We start from the raw sequence: 15,508 nt of genomic DNA on the forward strand, positions 1-15,508 counted from the left end.
GGCGCCAGCACTTCAAACGGCACATTAACAGGCTCCAGGGTATAATCCGGGAAAAAATACAAACATTCAAGACACAACAGTGGGACCAGAAACTCGAAGGGCTAGACACCACGCGGCCTGGCGTGTGGCAGCTAGCCCGACACTTCACCAGGGAGAAACTGTACACCCCCACGTTACAAGGGCCAGACGGACCAGCATATTCGGCGGAAGAAAAAGCGGAACTGATGGCCCTCACACTCGCAGCGTCATTCACACCGAACCTGGATCCCTCAGACCCAGCATTCACACTTGATACGGACCAGGAGGTCACACGCATCTTGGCCCAACCAGCGCGCAACAACATCCGACAAGCTAGTACAGCAGAAATCAAATGGGCCATCATGCACACCACAGCTAGGAAGGCCCCTGGTCACGATGGCATTCAAAACCGTGTCCTCCAGGAGTTCACGGACAAAGCTGTAGACTACCTTGCACACATTACGAATGCCATACTCAAACACCAACACTTCCCCGCCTTTTGGAAGACGGCCAAGGTCCTGATGTTCAGGAAGCCGGGGAAAGACCACTCCCTCCCACAAAATTACCGACCCATCAGTCTGCTGAGCGCGCTCAGCAAGATCGTTGAGAAGGTAATATTAAAACGACTCACCAGGCACTGCATCACAAACGACACCCTGAGACCGGAGCAATTCGGTTTCAGGAATCACCACTCAACAACACAACAACTCCTCCGCGTCGTTGAATACATAACACACGGATACAACACAAGCAAGGCAACTGGGGCGGTGTTCCTGGACATCGAAAAGGCTTTCGATCGTCTATGGCACAACGGCCTAATACGCAAACTCAGTGATGCAGGGTTCCCCGACGGGCTCGTACGTCTCATACACTCATATCTCACGGACAGGAGTTTCAACACTGACGTGCAGGGCAAACAATCGACACGACATGGTATACAGGCAGGAGTACCCCAAGGAAGTATCCTAGGGCCCTTACTGTTTAACCTCTACATCAACGACCTCCCAGCTACACATAACACGACGGTAGCAATCTACGCGGATGACACTGCCATCCTTGCGCAAGATTGGAAGCCGTCTAACATTAACTCACGACTACAGACCGCACTCAGAACGGCGGAGCCTTGGCTGGTGAAATGGCGTGTTAGAGTAAACGTCGACAAGTGCGAGGCCGTTCTGTTCACTAGAAGACCGAAGCAACTGCGCAAACATCAGCACTGCAACCCAATAACACTACACACACGCCCAATACGTTTCCGCGAGAAGGTCAAATACCTCGGTGTCTGGCTGGACAGGAAACTACTCTGGGGGGACCACATTCAACACGTGACCAACAAAGCTAACGCGAGGCTCAAACAACTCTACCCTATGCTTAACAGGCGTAGCACACTAAACAGGAGGGTGTCTAGGTCCATGTACATGACACTTATTAGACCCCTGATGACGTACGCAGCCCCTGTCTGGGGATACGCTGCGCCAACTCGCCTGCGCCGTCTGCAGCTCATACAGAACAAAGTACTCAAAATCATAAGCAACGCTCCGCGCTACACACGCATCGCGGATCTTCACCGGGAATACCGGCTAGATACTATCTTGCAGGTATTCCAAAAACTCTCCACACGACTGTACAATAACACGAGACACTCGCGCAACCCGTTTATCCTTTCTCTGGGTAACTACGACCACAACCATAGATGGAAGCATAACAGACCAAAGACATTACTGGCTAGGAACTGAACATCTATGGTCTATAGAACGCTAACACGACAGTACTGGCGAGCCCCTGCAACACAGTTATTACTGGAAACCCAGATGTGCGACTAGCCGAAAAACAGGCAACCGCAGGGAAACCGTACTGTACACAGCACGCAAACCAGCCACACACACCCCCCTACACAGTCCGTGAGCCGATCTATGACCGATCGCCCACTAATCCACAACGACCTTGAACTGTTGCAGGGACGCAGCAACCGCAGCAAGCGCCGCAACAAGCTCCAACAACGACAAAGGTAACGATGCACGATACCTCGAACTAACACAACCACACCTTGCATGCACTGTCGCAGATAGCAAGCCGCTACTGCCCTTACTACCCGTCCTACTGTCGCAGAGGTTTTTTCCCTTGGCGCTGGCCTTGGCACTTTTTTTCCTCTGCTCTTACAACCGCTACCCTTCGATCGCTTTCGACCACTTCTATCTCCTGATGGACCATGTTAATGAGTAGTCTTACCCAGACGCATGGATAACATCACAGCCTGCATCCTGTGACGCCTTGATTCAAAACTAACATGCATACGGAGGTGACAGTAGAACTTTTGTGTTGGTCACCACGTTGGTGCGGCGTGGAGGGGCCCCATCCTTGTGAAAAAAAATATTATTGTGACACGAAGGTTCTGAATAGTCCAATCAATAAGTTATTCCTTCTTCAGTTTCAACATTTCGTTGACAGGGTACAGCAACTATATTTAAATTCCTTAAAGCGTTTGTTAACGGTTCAGCCGACAGTTGCAGTATTAATTAGGCGACTAGATTCGATACCCAAAGATTTATTTTCAAGTCTGGCCAACTTGGTTTTCACTTCGTAAGATGAGTGTGTGGACTGTACCATCCATCCTCCAAAAATTTAAAGGGCATGTTGCCACTCAAGGTTTATTATTAAGATCAGGCGCTGTCAGTGCAGCCTCAGAAGGCCAGGCTTGAAAGTGAACCTGTGACGTTCGAAACAAGTCGCCTAATAAACACTGCAACGTTTCACAGACCCATTAATAAACGCTTTAAGAAAAGAAGACACTCCACTAAAATTCTTCACTCTGTGATCGCAAAACGATGTAATGCAACTATCGACTTTTAGGATACTATTGCAAGCATTACACTGATAAGCCAAACATTATGACCACCTCCTTAAAAGCGCGTTGGTCCACCTCTGAAAAGCACTTCAGTAGTGATTCTGCGTGTCATGGATTCGACAAGTACTTGGTAGGTTCCCAGAGGTTTCTGGCACCAGATCCATACGCACAGGTCAAACACTTCCCGCAATTTAAGAGTGGTTGGTTTGTGGCCGCTGAGCTGGCGGCCGACAGCGTCCCAGTTGGGTTTCATCGGATTTGGATAAGCCGAATTTGATAGCCAAGACATCAACGTGAGTTCAATACCATGCTTCTCAAACCATTGTAGCAAGATTGTGGCCTTGTGAAACGGACAACTATCCTGCTGGGCGATGCCAATGCTGTTTGCAAAGACATCAAACGGAAGAGGTTACAGGGGATCCCTAATAATGTTGACGTAGTCCATAGCTCTCAGGGTGTCTTCGATTACTACCCCAGGTCGTATGAGGCCCAGGTGAATGTTACCCCTAGCATAGTACTGCTCCCACGGGCCTGCGTCCGTGACGCGCAGGATGTTTCGAGAAGCCGCTCGCCTGGGCGACGGCGTTACGGGACACAACCATCGATCTGGCTTAACAATAAAATGGATTCACCCGAGCACACGACACGATTCCATTGATCCGCAGTCCAATCCTTATGACTCCGTGACCACTGTACTCGTAGCTGACAATGTTGTTGTTGAGCCAACACTGGGACTTGTACGGGCCATCTGTAGAAGTACACCCGACAACGCACAAGATTCTATTGATCCGCTGTCCAATCTCTACGACTCCGTGAACACTCTACTCATAACTGACGATGTTGTTGCGTCACCATTGGGACACGTACGGGTCGTCTGTAGAAGTACACGATGTTCAACACTGAGCGCTGAACGGTGTGTTCCAAAACACTTGTGCCTGCACCAGGTTTGTAGTTCGTCGTTAGATGTGCCACAGATCGCCGCCTATCCTGCCTTAGAGAATGGTCCAACCTTAGATCCCTCCACTCTGTGATCAGTATGGACGCCCTACATCTTGTAATCTAACTCGTGGTTTCATCATCCTTAAACCACTTTCCGCAGACGCTTACGACAGTAGCACGCGAACCACCGACCAGCTTCGCCGCTTCCGAGATGCTCGTTCCAGGCTCCGAGCCCCGACAATTTGGCTTTCGTCGAAATCGTTTATGTCAATGGATTTCCGAATTTTCGCACTTATCATCGCTACAACGATTCTCCATTCGTCCCAGTTCTGCTCATATTTCCCTTACCTGTGACGTTCCCTCAACGCCACCACGCAGCACTCAGTGTCGCGATGGGCAGTGGTCATAATGTTTTGGCTCATCATTATAGCCTGCTACATTATTGAAATAGATGGCTCATCTTACTAGATGCTTGTATAATTCATTATGCTTTCGATAATAACGATTCAGTAAAGCATATGACATTCACTTCAGCAGCCGTCGCTGTGATTTCCAACGTGACACCAATAAAAATTGGTACTAAGCAGCATCGTTTATCGAAAATAGTTCAGTAAATGTTTTATTGAACTGCGCATTCTTTATTATGGCTGTGCTACGCTGTGGCTGTTATGATGACAACTAAGTGTCCAACACGTATTTTAAACATTTTCTTATGCCTTCATCTCCCATCGGCGCAGCTTCGGTATGGTGATTAACGGATTGGGCACAGTTAATTTAAGGTGTGTTCGGGTGCCCTTCCTGTCCCATCCCATTAGCCCCTGCGATGGAATGCGTGTATATCAGTTGCCTACGTGCACTGTTAGTTATCTGAAATCGAGCGAGTGGTTTTTTTCATGTTTGCAAATCGCGTAATTGAGGTGGAACTTGAGTTCCAACTAGGTATTCATCTACTCGGGAGTGAGAAACCGACTAAAAATGGCATTTAGGCTGGCCCTCATACCGACCCGTCGCCGTTAATCCACCAGGCGTGTTAGATCCGGAGACGGGGACTGCTTAATACGCACGGCTATCCGGGCCAGACCTGGCGACCCCCCCCCCCCCCTCCCCCCTACAATATGTGAATATTAATGTCAGAGTCAGAGTTGAAGCTGGCTCTCTCGCATTGCGGGTCTGATACCCATATGCACATGGACTACGTCAGAACAGTTTTCTATTCCCCTCGTATAAAAGAGTAACGACGTTTTACATAGCACAAAACACTAATTGTACTCACACCATTGCATAGTACTACTAAGTTTAGTTTTCTAATGTGCCGCGAACGTGAAATCCGTAGTACGTCCTTCTTCCCAACTCGCCCAGTCGGCCCCTCCTACTGCTCTCGCACCGATGCGGGGTTCCCAGAACTTTTGCCACTGAATACCACTTGGCACTTTTAAATATCTGGGCATAACAATGTAAGTTTTTCACTTTTTAATGGGCCCCTAATGAGTGAGGGGATGGGAGGTTGCCGAAAGTTGAGCGACGGCTGCCGCAAGATTAAGAAACCTTGCTCAGTGTTGACAACTATTATCTGCGGCAGATATGTGACATCCATAAATAATAAGGTTTCGTTGAAGCGTATGGTACGTATCTGTAGCAAATAATATGAAATTAAATTAACCCGGTTCTCATACCAATATTCAAACAGAGAGGAATGACATTTCAAATACATATTAAAGTTGTACAGTAGCTTTCCTCATATCTGCTATTAGATGTTGGTCTAGGTTTTTTCTACAGCATTCTTGGGTGTAGAAGCTTCCTTGCTTAAAAACCGCCTCAAGTCAAGAATTCGCTCATTATAAATGCACACTCCCGTTTCAGTAGCAAGCTTTCGTCCTATCACTGTGCCTTTTAACGTAATGCCCAACAGAGCGTCAATGAGGACAAGAGACGGTTCACTGAGTAATATAGACACTGGTATCCTGCATACTTTGGCAGCAGTTGCAAAGCGGCACGAAAACATTCGAATAACCACAGACAAGTCCCGATGAAAATATCGCCACCATCAAAAGAATCTGAATCATTCCCTCCTAAGGCATCGACTACTAATGAAAGGAGAGGTGGAGAAGGTGCAGCCCGACCTTTCCAACCCTCCTGTATCCTGCGTGCAGTCCGAAACAACATCCAGTAAATCCATCTCTTTAACATATTTCAGATCTTCTTTTATCAGTCAGTTTTCTCACTATCAATTTATTTTGGAAATAATGTAACTTAAGGGATTAATTTCACTTATATCTGCCGGCCGGGGTGGCCGAGCGGTTCTAGGCGCTACAGTCTGGAACAGCGCGACTGCTACGGTCGCAGGTTCGAATCCTGCCTCGGACTTGGATGTGTGTGATGTCCTTAGGTTAGTTAGGTTTAAGTAGTTCTAAGTTCTAGGGGCTGATGACCTCAGAAGTTAAGTCCCATAGTGCTCAGAGCTATTTGAACCATTTTTCACTTATATCTGTAACTGTCTAGTTTACTGGTTCACGAGGACAGCAAATCCAAGAGATACATAGAGAAACCCTTCCGTATTACAGCAGGAGCAGTAACAGTCTGCTATAACCAATGGATCTGAAATAATGATTGGCTGATTTGATTCGAGTTGTGTTTAGTGTACAGTAAAGGGCACAAGCGATTTGTCAGTCGTTTTTCACACGGAAGGACCATTAGCCCAGCGTGGTATGTTGAAGTTACTGCCTTTGTTAGCATACTAGACGTACCTTTGTGTTCTCGAAACGAGAGTTATGTTAAAATTGTCTGTAATTACTACGCTGTGGACATGAGCATAACTGTATATGTATTCTACAGGGAATTGTAAATGCCAATATGATGTAGGTAACTGTTCTGCCGCGACAGGCTGGAGCTAGGTGGTGGAGTGGTGATGTGTTGGGTTAGCTAATAAACACGTAAAACTTTAAAGGTCATTTTTCTTTCAGTCATAAGTCCTGTGACTGGTTTGATGCGGCCCGTCACGAATTCCTCGCACTCTTTAAATTACAGAGACAAGCCAAAAAAGTATGACCTATTACTTAACGCAACGCAGCAGTGACTTCGCGTGGTACTGATTCGATAAGCGAATAGTAGGTTTTCGAAGGTATGTGGTCTAGGAGTTCCCATTAATGACAGGCCAGTGTTCAGTGTTAGTTGGAGTGGAACTATAGCCTGATTTCAGTCCCGGATGTGCTGTATCAAGTTCAGATCGTGTGAATTTGCTGACCACGACATCAAAGAATGTTCACTAACATGCTCCTCAAATTTCTGTGACACGATTCTCGCCCTTTGGCAAAAAGAGTTATGCTGGTCGGTTTCTTTGTTTGTTTCGTTTTGCTTTAGGACGCAAAAAACAACTGGGCTCGTACGCACCCAAGTCAAAACTATAGAACTCAAAGAAAGAGAGGAGTTGAAACATGACTATACGTCATTCCCGATTGACATACAATAATAGAAGACAGCTAAAAACAGGCAGGGGGAAAAGGGGCTAAAAAAGACACCACAGAGAAACAGAGGTCTAAAACTGAAAATTAAATGGCCTTCGCCATATTGCTTTGGCGATGAATAGAATAAGATACATTATCGGTAATTGGTGCTGTTACGCATCTCTGTGGAGTATGATTCAAGCCTCTAAAAAAGAAAAAAGAAGCATTTTCACGATTTTTCCCTGCACTTAATACTGCTGTCGAATGTATTTACAGCTAATTACCGAACAAGTATAAACCAATGACCATACTACTTACCTGAACGCACTTTAGTAGATAATTCCTTTCATTCGTCTTTCCTGAAGTGTTCTCATCATATAGTGTCGCTGTATCAGTTGTTTGCATGCCCACAAATTACGAAGTCTTGGCGTGAAATGTCATGAATGGGACAGTATCACCCTTCCATGCCACAGTATACTAAGCAAGCGTCAATTTTATAAAGATCTGTTGCGTTCTTCAACATATTACGCAAACCGTCAATACCGCTCTCAGACGGTCAATATTGCTGTGCTATACGAAGTATTGTGCAATTAATATTGAGCATATGAGGACCCCTATAGTTGCCAAGCCTTCCCTCACCACGTTCTGAGGTGAAACGTGATGCCCCAACATCTTGTCGCCTACTCCAAGATTAACCGTCCATCAGTTACTGTCATAGATGCTCACTACAGTAACACTCGTACAGTCGACGTATTTCGCCGTTTCTCAGTCGCTCGTTCTCCGTGTCGAGCCACAACAACCTGTCCATTGTCAAAGTCGCTTATGTCAGTATACTTCACCATTTGCGACCCTTGCCGCTGCTAGAATTGTTCCACATTAGTGTCTGCTCTGCTTATTTGTGCGTACTTCGCTTACCGTGAGACGTGGCTAAATCAGCGCCAGAGGCCATTGAATCTCGCGGTGGATTGTGGTCATTATACTTTGGCTCACCAGTGAATGTTCGAACGTCAGAAGACAGACGTCTTCGTATGATATCAGTAGCAAAGCATAAGAAGTGTTCTGCATTCCTTGACACACGATTATTGCTTTGTTATTCACTGGTGCTACACGACAGAGGTAAATTTGTCCCCAAGTTATGATATGCAACAAAGGGAATGCTTCTACATCTACAGCTACATCCGTACTCCGCAAGCCACCTGACGGGGTGTGGCGGTGGGTACCTTGAGTACCTCTATCGGTTCCCCGTCTATTCCAGTCTCATATTGTTCGTGGAAAGAAAGATTGTCGGTATGCCTCTGCGTGGGCTCTAATCTCTCTCATTTTATCCTCATGGTCTCTTCGCGAGATATACGTAGGAGGGAGCAATATACTGCTTGACTCCTCGGTCAAGGTATGCTCTCGAAATTTTAACAAAAGCCCGTACCGAGCTAATGAGCGTCTCTCTTGCAGAGTCTTCAACTGGAGTGTATCTATCATCTCCGTAATGCTTCGTGATTACTAAATGATCCCAGTTCTAAGCAAAGAGGGGAAAGCAGAAAGGTGGAAGGAGTATATACAGGGTCTATACAAGGGCGATGTACTTGAGGACAATATTATGGGAATGGAAGAGGATGTAGATGAAGATGAAGTGGAAGATACGATACCACGTGAAAAGTTTGACAAAGCACTGAAAGACCTGAGTCGAAACAAGGCCCCGGGAGTAGACAACATTCCATTAGAACTACTGACAGTCTTGGGAGAGCCAGTCCTGACAAAACTCTACCATCTGGTGATCAAGATGTATGAGACAGGTGAAATACCCCCAGACTTATAGAAGAATATAATAATTCCAATCCCAAAGAAAGCAGGTGTTGACAGATGTGAAAATTATCGAACTATCAGTTTAATAAGTCACAGCTGCAAAATACTAACGCGAATTATTTACAGACGAATGGAAAAACTGGCAGAAGCCGACCTCAGGGAAGATCAGGTTGGATTCCGTAGAAATGTTGGAACACATGAGGCAATACTGACCTTACGACTTATCTTAGAAGAAAGGTTAAGGAAAGGCAAACCTACCTTTCTAGTAATTGTAGACTTAGAGAAAGCTTTTGACAATGTTGACTGGAATACTCTCTTTCAAATTCTAAAGGTGTGAGTGGTAAAATACAGGGAGCGAAAGGCTATTTACAATTTGTACAGAAACCAGATGGCAGTTATAAGAGTCGAGGGGCATGGAAGGGAAGCAGTGGTTGGGAAGGGAGTGAGACGGGGTTGTAGCCTCTCCCCGATGTTATTCAATCTGTATGAACAAGCAGTAAAGGAAACAAAAGAAAAGTTTGGAGTAGGTATTAAAATCGAGGGAGATGAAATAAAAACTTTGAGGTTCGCCGATGACATTGTAATTCTGTCAGAGACAGCAAAGGACTTGGAAGAGCAGCTGAACGGAATGGACAGTGTCTTGAAAGGAGGGTATAAGATGATCATCAACAAAAGCAAAACCAGGATATTGGAATGTAGTCGAATTAAATCGGGTGATGCTGAGGGAATTAGATTAGGAAATGAGACACTTAAAGTAGTAAAGGAGTTTTGCTATTTGGGGAGCAAAATAACTGATGATGGTCGAAGTAGAGAGGATATAAATAGTTGACTGGCAATGGCAAGGAAAGCGCTTCTGAAGAAGAGAAATTTGTTAACATCGAGTATAGATTTAAGTGTCAGGAAGTCGTTTCTGGAAGTATTTGTATGGAGTGCAGCCATGTATGGAAGTGAAACCTGGACAGTAAATAGTTTGGACAAGAAGGGAATAGAAGATTTCGAAATGTGGTGCTACAGAAGAATGTTGAAGATTAGGTGGGTAGATCACGTAACTAATGAGGAGGTATTGAATAGGATTGGGGAGAAGAGAAGTTTGTGGCGCAACTTGACTAGAAGAAGGGATCGGTTGGTACGACATGTCCTGAGGCATCAAGGGATCACAAATTTAGCATTGGAGGGCAGCGTGGAGGGTAAAAATCGTAGAGGGAAAGAAAGAGATGAATACACTAACAGATTCAGAAGGATGTAGGTTGCAGTAGGTACTGGGAGATGAAGGAGCTTGCACAGGATAGATTAGCATGGAGAGCTGCATCAAACCAGTCTCAGGACTGAAGACCACAACAACAACAACAACAACAAATGATCCTGTAACGAAGCGCGCTGCTCTCCGTTGGCTTTTCTCCATCTCTTCTATAAGCCCTCTCTGGTACGGATCCCACAACGGTGAGCAGTATACAAGCAGTGAGCGAACAAGTGTACTGTAACCTACTTCCTTTGTTTTCGGACTGGCTTTCCTTAGGATTCTTCCAATGAATATCAGTCTCGTATCTGCTTTACCGACGATTAATTTTATATGGTCATTCCATTTTAAATCACTCCTAATGCTTACTCCCAGATAATTTATGGTATTAGCTGCTTCCAGTTGGTGACCTGCACCATGCGTCAAATCGTTGCAGATCCTTCTGCATTTCAGTACTATTTTCTATTGTTACAACCTCTCGATATACTACAGTATCATCCGCAAAAAGCCTCAATGAACTTCCGATGTCATCCACAAGGTCATTTATATATCTCGTGAACAGCAACGGTCCTACGACTCTCCCCTGCGGCACACCTGGAATCACTCTTAATTCGGAACACTTCTCTCCGCCCGCATCTCGTGGTCGTGCGGTAGCGTTCTCGCTTCCCACGCCTGGGTTCCCGGGTTCGATTCCCGGGGGGGTTAGGGATCTTCTCTGCCTCGTGATGGCTGGGTGTTGTGTGCTGTCCTTAGGTTAGTTAGGTTTAAGTAGTTCTAAGTTCTAGGGGACTGATGACCATAGACGTTAAGTCCCATAGTGCTCAGAGCCATTTGAACCATTTGAACACTTCTCTCCATTGAGAATGGCGTGCTGTGTTCTGTTATCTAGGAACTCTTCAATCCAACCACACAATTGGTCTGGTAGTCCATATGCTCTTACTTTGTTCATTAAACGAGTGTGGGGAACTGTATCAAACGCCTTGTGGAAGTCAAGAACCACGGCATCTACCTGGGATGGCCCTCTGAGTCTCGTGGACGAATAGCGCGAGGTTTCACACGATCGTCTTTTTCGAAACCCATACTGATACCTACAGGTAGATTTCTAGTTTCCAGGAAAGTCATTATACTCAAACATAATACGTGTTTCAAAATTCTACAACTGATCGACTTTAGAGATATAGATCTATCGTTCTGCACAAATATTATACGTACCTTCTTGAAAACGGGGATGACCTGTGCCCTTTTCCAATCTTCTGGAACGCTACGCTCTTCTAGAGACCTACGGTACACAGCTGCAAGAAGGGTGGCAAGTTCCTTCACGTACTCTGTGTAAAATCGAACTGGTATACCATCAGGTCCAGCAGCCTTTCTTCTTTTGAGCGATTTTAATGGTTTTTCTGTCCCTCTGCCACCTATTTCGATGTCTACTACTCTGTCATCTGTGCGACACTCTAGAGAAGGATCTACGGTGCGACCTTCCTCTGTGAAACAGCTTTGGAAAAAGACATTTAGTATTTCGGCTTTTAGCCTGTCATCCTCTGTTTCAGTACCATTTTGGTCACAGAGTCTCTGGACATTTTGGTTTTTTCCACCTACCACTTTGACATAAGACCAAAATTTCTTAGGATTTTCTGCCAAGGCAGTACATAGAACTTTACTTTCGAATTCGTTGAACGCTTCTCGCATAGCCCTCCGCAATACATTTCGCTTCGTGTAATTTTTGATTGCAAGGCTTTGGCTAAGTTTATGTTTGTTGCGAAAGCTGTAAGTATTTCATAGAGGAGTTATACTGAAGTTTGGAAACAGTTCGAAACTATGCTAACAGATGGTGCTATACACTGTGCACATCTTACAGTATCAGAGTCCATAATTAAACATGTTCTCTGCTAGCAGTCTTAAGATTCACATCAAAATCTTTTCCAGGTGTTGACCAGTCGCAGTACGGTGGAGCGCAAACGAACAATGAAATTTGCGTCACATCCTGTAGTGTCTCAACGGAATGGATTCAGGCGCAAAAAAGATCACTGATTCGAGCTAGTCCAGTGTGGTGAGATGTTTCCTGTAGATAGTGTCTTCTGATGTGCCCAAGGAGTAAGGTCGGGTGAATACGAAGGCTAGTGCACCCATCCACCAGTAAATTTACAATGACTTTGCTCCCGATGTTTTAATCAAGAAAGCGAAAAAAACTGCAAAGTAACGCTCACTAGTGACCGTTACCGAAAAAAAGGCCTATAACAGCTTTGCTGCATGCCGCAGCCGAACCAGTAACTATGAAAGAATATAGTGATTTCGCTTCATACAGATGGGGATTTTTGGAACCCCAAAGTCGCCAGTTTCTTCACGACTCCATACAGTTAGAAGTTTGCTTCACCTCTGTACCATTTGCAGCCAACATCAGAACCTTCAGTATCAATCATTATGAGAATATCGTTCACAAAGTCAGCCCTTTGTCGCACAGCTCGTACTGGTATGGCCAGGTGGCTTTGGATATTGAATGGAAATCTGTGTAGGCTTCTCTGTTTTCTACGTGCTGGAACACTTCAAACCAGTCTCTGCTGCAATTCTTTGGACGCATTTCCTTGGATTTTGCTGAATTACTAAAGAAATCATGGCGTCATTTTCAAGCCTAACTATAGTTTACTTGGGGCCTAAATTACCCAGTAGACTATCAGCCACGATACCTATCCCTTGGAATTTGGCCAAGAACTTGGGAATGGTTTTCGCCACAGATCCTTTTAGAACTTTAAATCGTTTTTGAAAACTGCAACTTGTTATCGTATTGCTGTGTTCTAACCTGTGGTATTCCAATACCAGAAAAACATGTCATTCAGCGCGGTCTATGAATTCAGTGCTTTCCTCCGGTACGTTAACCTCCTTTAACATTTCAACGGTGGAACTGGTGACTCCGGACTGTAGCGCACCATTTAGAAGCTCTATGTATAGCGATTACACCGCCATCTGTTAACAGCCTTTCGAACTATTTCAAAACTTTTGTGTAACGTCCGTACAACTTTGTTACAGCTATCACAAAAAAGTACCTTCAGTTCCACTTGTCTATCGTTCTTAGTTTTAGAGATATTTAATTTTCAAATCAGGTATTCCTTTGCTGAACACCCTGTACATTCCTGTTGTACAAAGTTTACGACGACTTTATGTATTTGGGTGATAGGTGTATAAATGTATATAGAACTGTAAATATAAAAATGATTGGGCAATGAATGCTGTTATGCACACGTACGTATTTTATTGATGACAATGTGTCTCCCACCGGTCTGGTGATTAGACAGAACATCGTTTGCCTTGCGTGACCTCAAACTGTTACTATAAATACGTTTAACGATCTTGACTAACAAAAGATTATTTATAAGAATTCAATAAGTTTTAAAATTCATGGATCGCTTATTTTCAACCTATGTCACGAAACAACAGAGGAGCAATAGATTCAACAACTGCATCGCACGATGCCCACGAGAAATACAGGCTGCTGCGTTTATTTCAAGAAGGCAGGCCTCAGCTCACTCGGTCGCTCAGTTCGACAGACAGTCAGCGTTTCTACATCAGTTAATTCGTAACTGGGTATTTACGTACAAACGAAAATTGCATTTCCTAGTGTAATCCGTTTTCATGGTGTCTTATTGCTCATTAGTCCTCCAATGATCGGAAGTCCATAGGCCTACTAACAATTTGTTACGCTGTACTGAGGCACAATACAATTAAAATAGTGCTAAAATCGTTATCGGTTGAATGAGGCACCACATCTTGTATGAAATGAGGACTGTTAAGCAGAAGAGACTAAATGCAATAAACAAGTCTTTATACTACTGATGTCACCATAGATATTAAATTGAAGCATAATGCCAAGTTGTTTAATTTGTTGTAGTACAAGTAATCAGTAAGATTTCAAAACGAAAGATTCCAGCGGAAGATGTAATTCAAGTTAACACGGAAACACCCAGCTGCGAGTTAACAGGTTTTGTCCGCTGAGCTGAGCGAACTATCTCTGGCCTATTCTCGTGCAGTAAACACCGCGGCCTGTCTTTCTTGTCAGCCCCGTGCGGGTGACGCTAAAGCGACACATTACGACATTACAGTGCCTGGGTTATTCTTATGACGACACAAAGTTCCTTTGGACATGTATGCTTATATAAAGGAATAGCCACTGCGGCGGCTACAGCAGTTATGAAACATATTAAATGAATTCGCAATTTCGAGTACTACAGCCATTATGAAACACATTAACTCATTAAATACCAGTGTCCTATTTTGAGGACAGAGCACATATTTATTTATAAATACACAATAAATTATTAATTTGCGACTATTACTGTTCTACGTCATTTGTTGGTGCTTTCTATAACAAATGTATGCTTACAGGAAATTAAAAGCAATAAATCCTACCATTAATTGATTATTGAATACTAAGGCACACTTTTCGTTATTACAGGTACTTACTTTATCGACAATTTAGTAATATTTGAAATATGTGGAAAAGATCTTTTTGTGATTATTTATAGTCAACAATGTGTCTTTTAAACTACTGGCACTGTTAGCTCAATTGGAGTCATATTCATTTTTGTCTGTTGTTATAAAATTTGGTGTACTCGAAATAGGACACTGGGACTTGGTGTTATCATTTCAGTTATTTGTATTGCTGCACGTTCGAATATGAAACGCTGCTACTACTGATGTATTTTATTTTTAGAACGTGGTAATTTTACCGGATTTTGTTGCTGAGGTAAATAACGAACCCTCTTTTATATATATATTACAGGTTATGAAGTTACTTTGAAATTTAGTGCGTATTATGAAAGTATATTTACGAAAACGTTACCCATTAGTAAATAATACAGTTCCAGATGGACAGAGGTATTTACACATTCCCTTTTCTGTAGTTTGTGCTAATGTATTATTCTTTCATTTCACTTTATTTTATTTCATTTCATTTTATATAGATCATAATGGCCTTCAGACGAGATAGATATCTCACTAATGAAGAAACAGAAGAAATAATAAACATTGACGCATTCTATAATGCGGTGTCACATGATCGGGACCATATTGCTATCAATGTATGTCCTCCTGAAGTAGACTGTATGACAGACGAAGAAGAAGGTCCAGACGATGTTACTGGAACCGTAGAAGTCTCAGATGTGCCAGGGGCTATTGAATTACATTATGTTGCATCAGAGAATAACGAAGAAACTGTATGTAAAACTTCACTGCCAAGTA

This window comes from Schistocerca americana, chromosome 1, assembly GCF_021461395.2.
Source record: "Schistocerca americana isolate TAMUIC-IGC-003095 chromosome 1, iqSchAmer2.1, whole genome shotgun sequence".
Classification (NCBI taxonomy): Eukaryota; Metazoa; Arthropoda; class Insecta; order Orthoptera; family Acrididae; genus Schistocerca; species Schistocerca americana.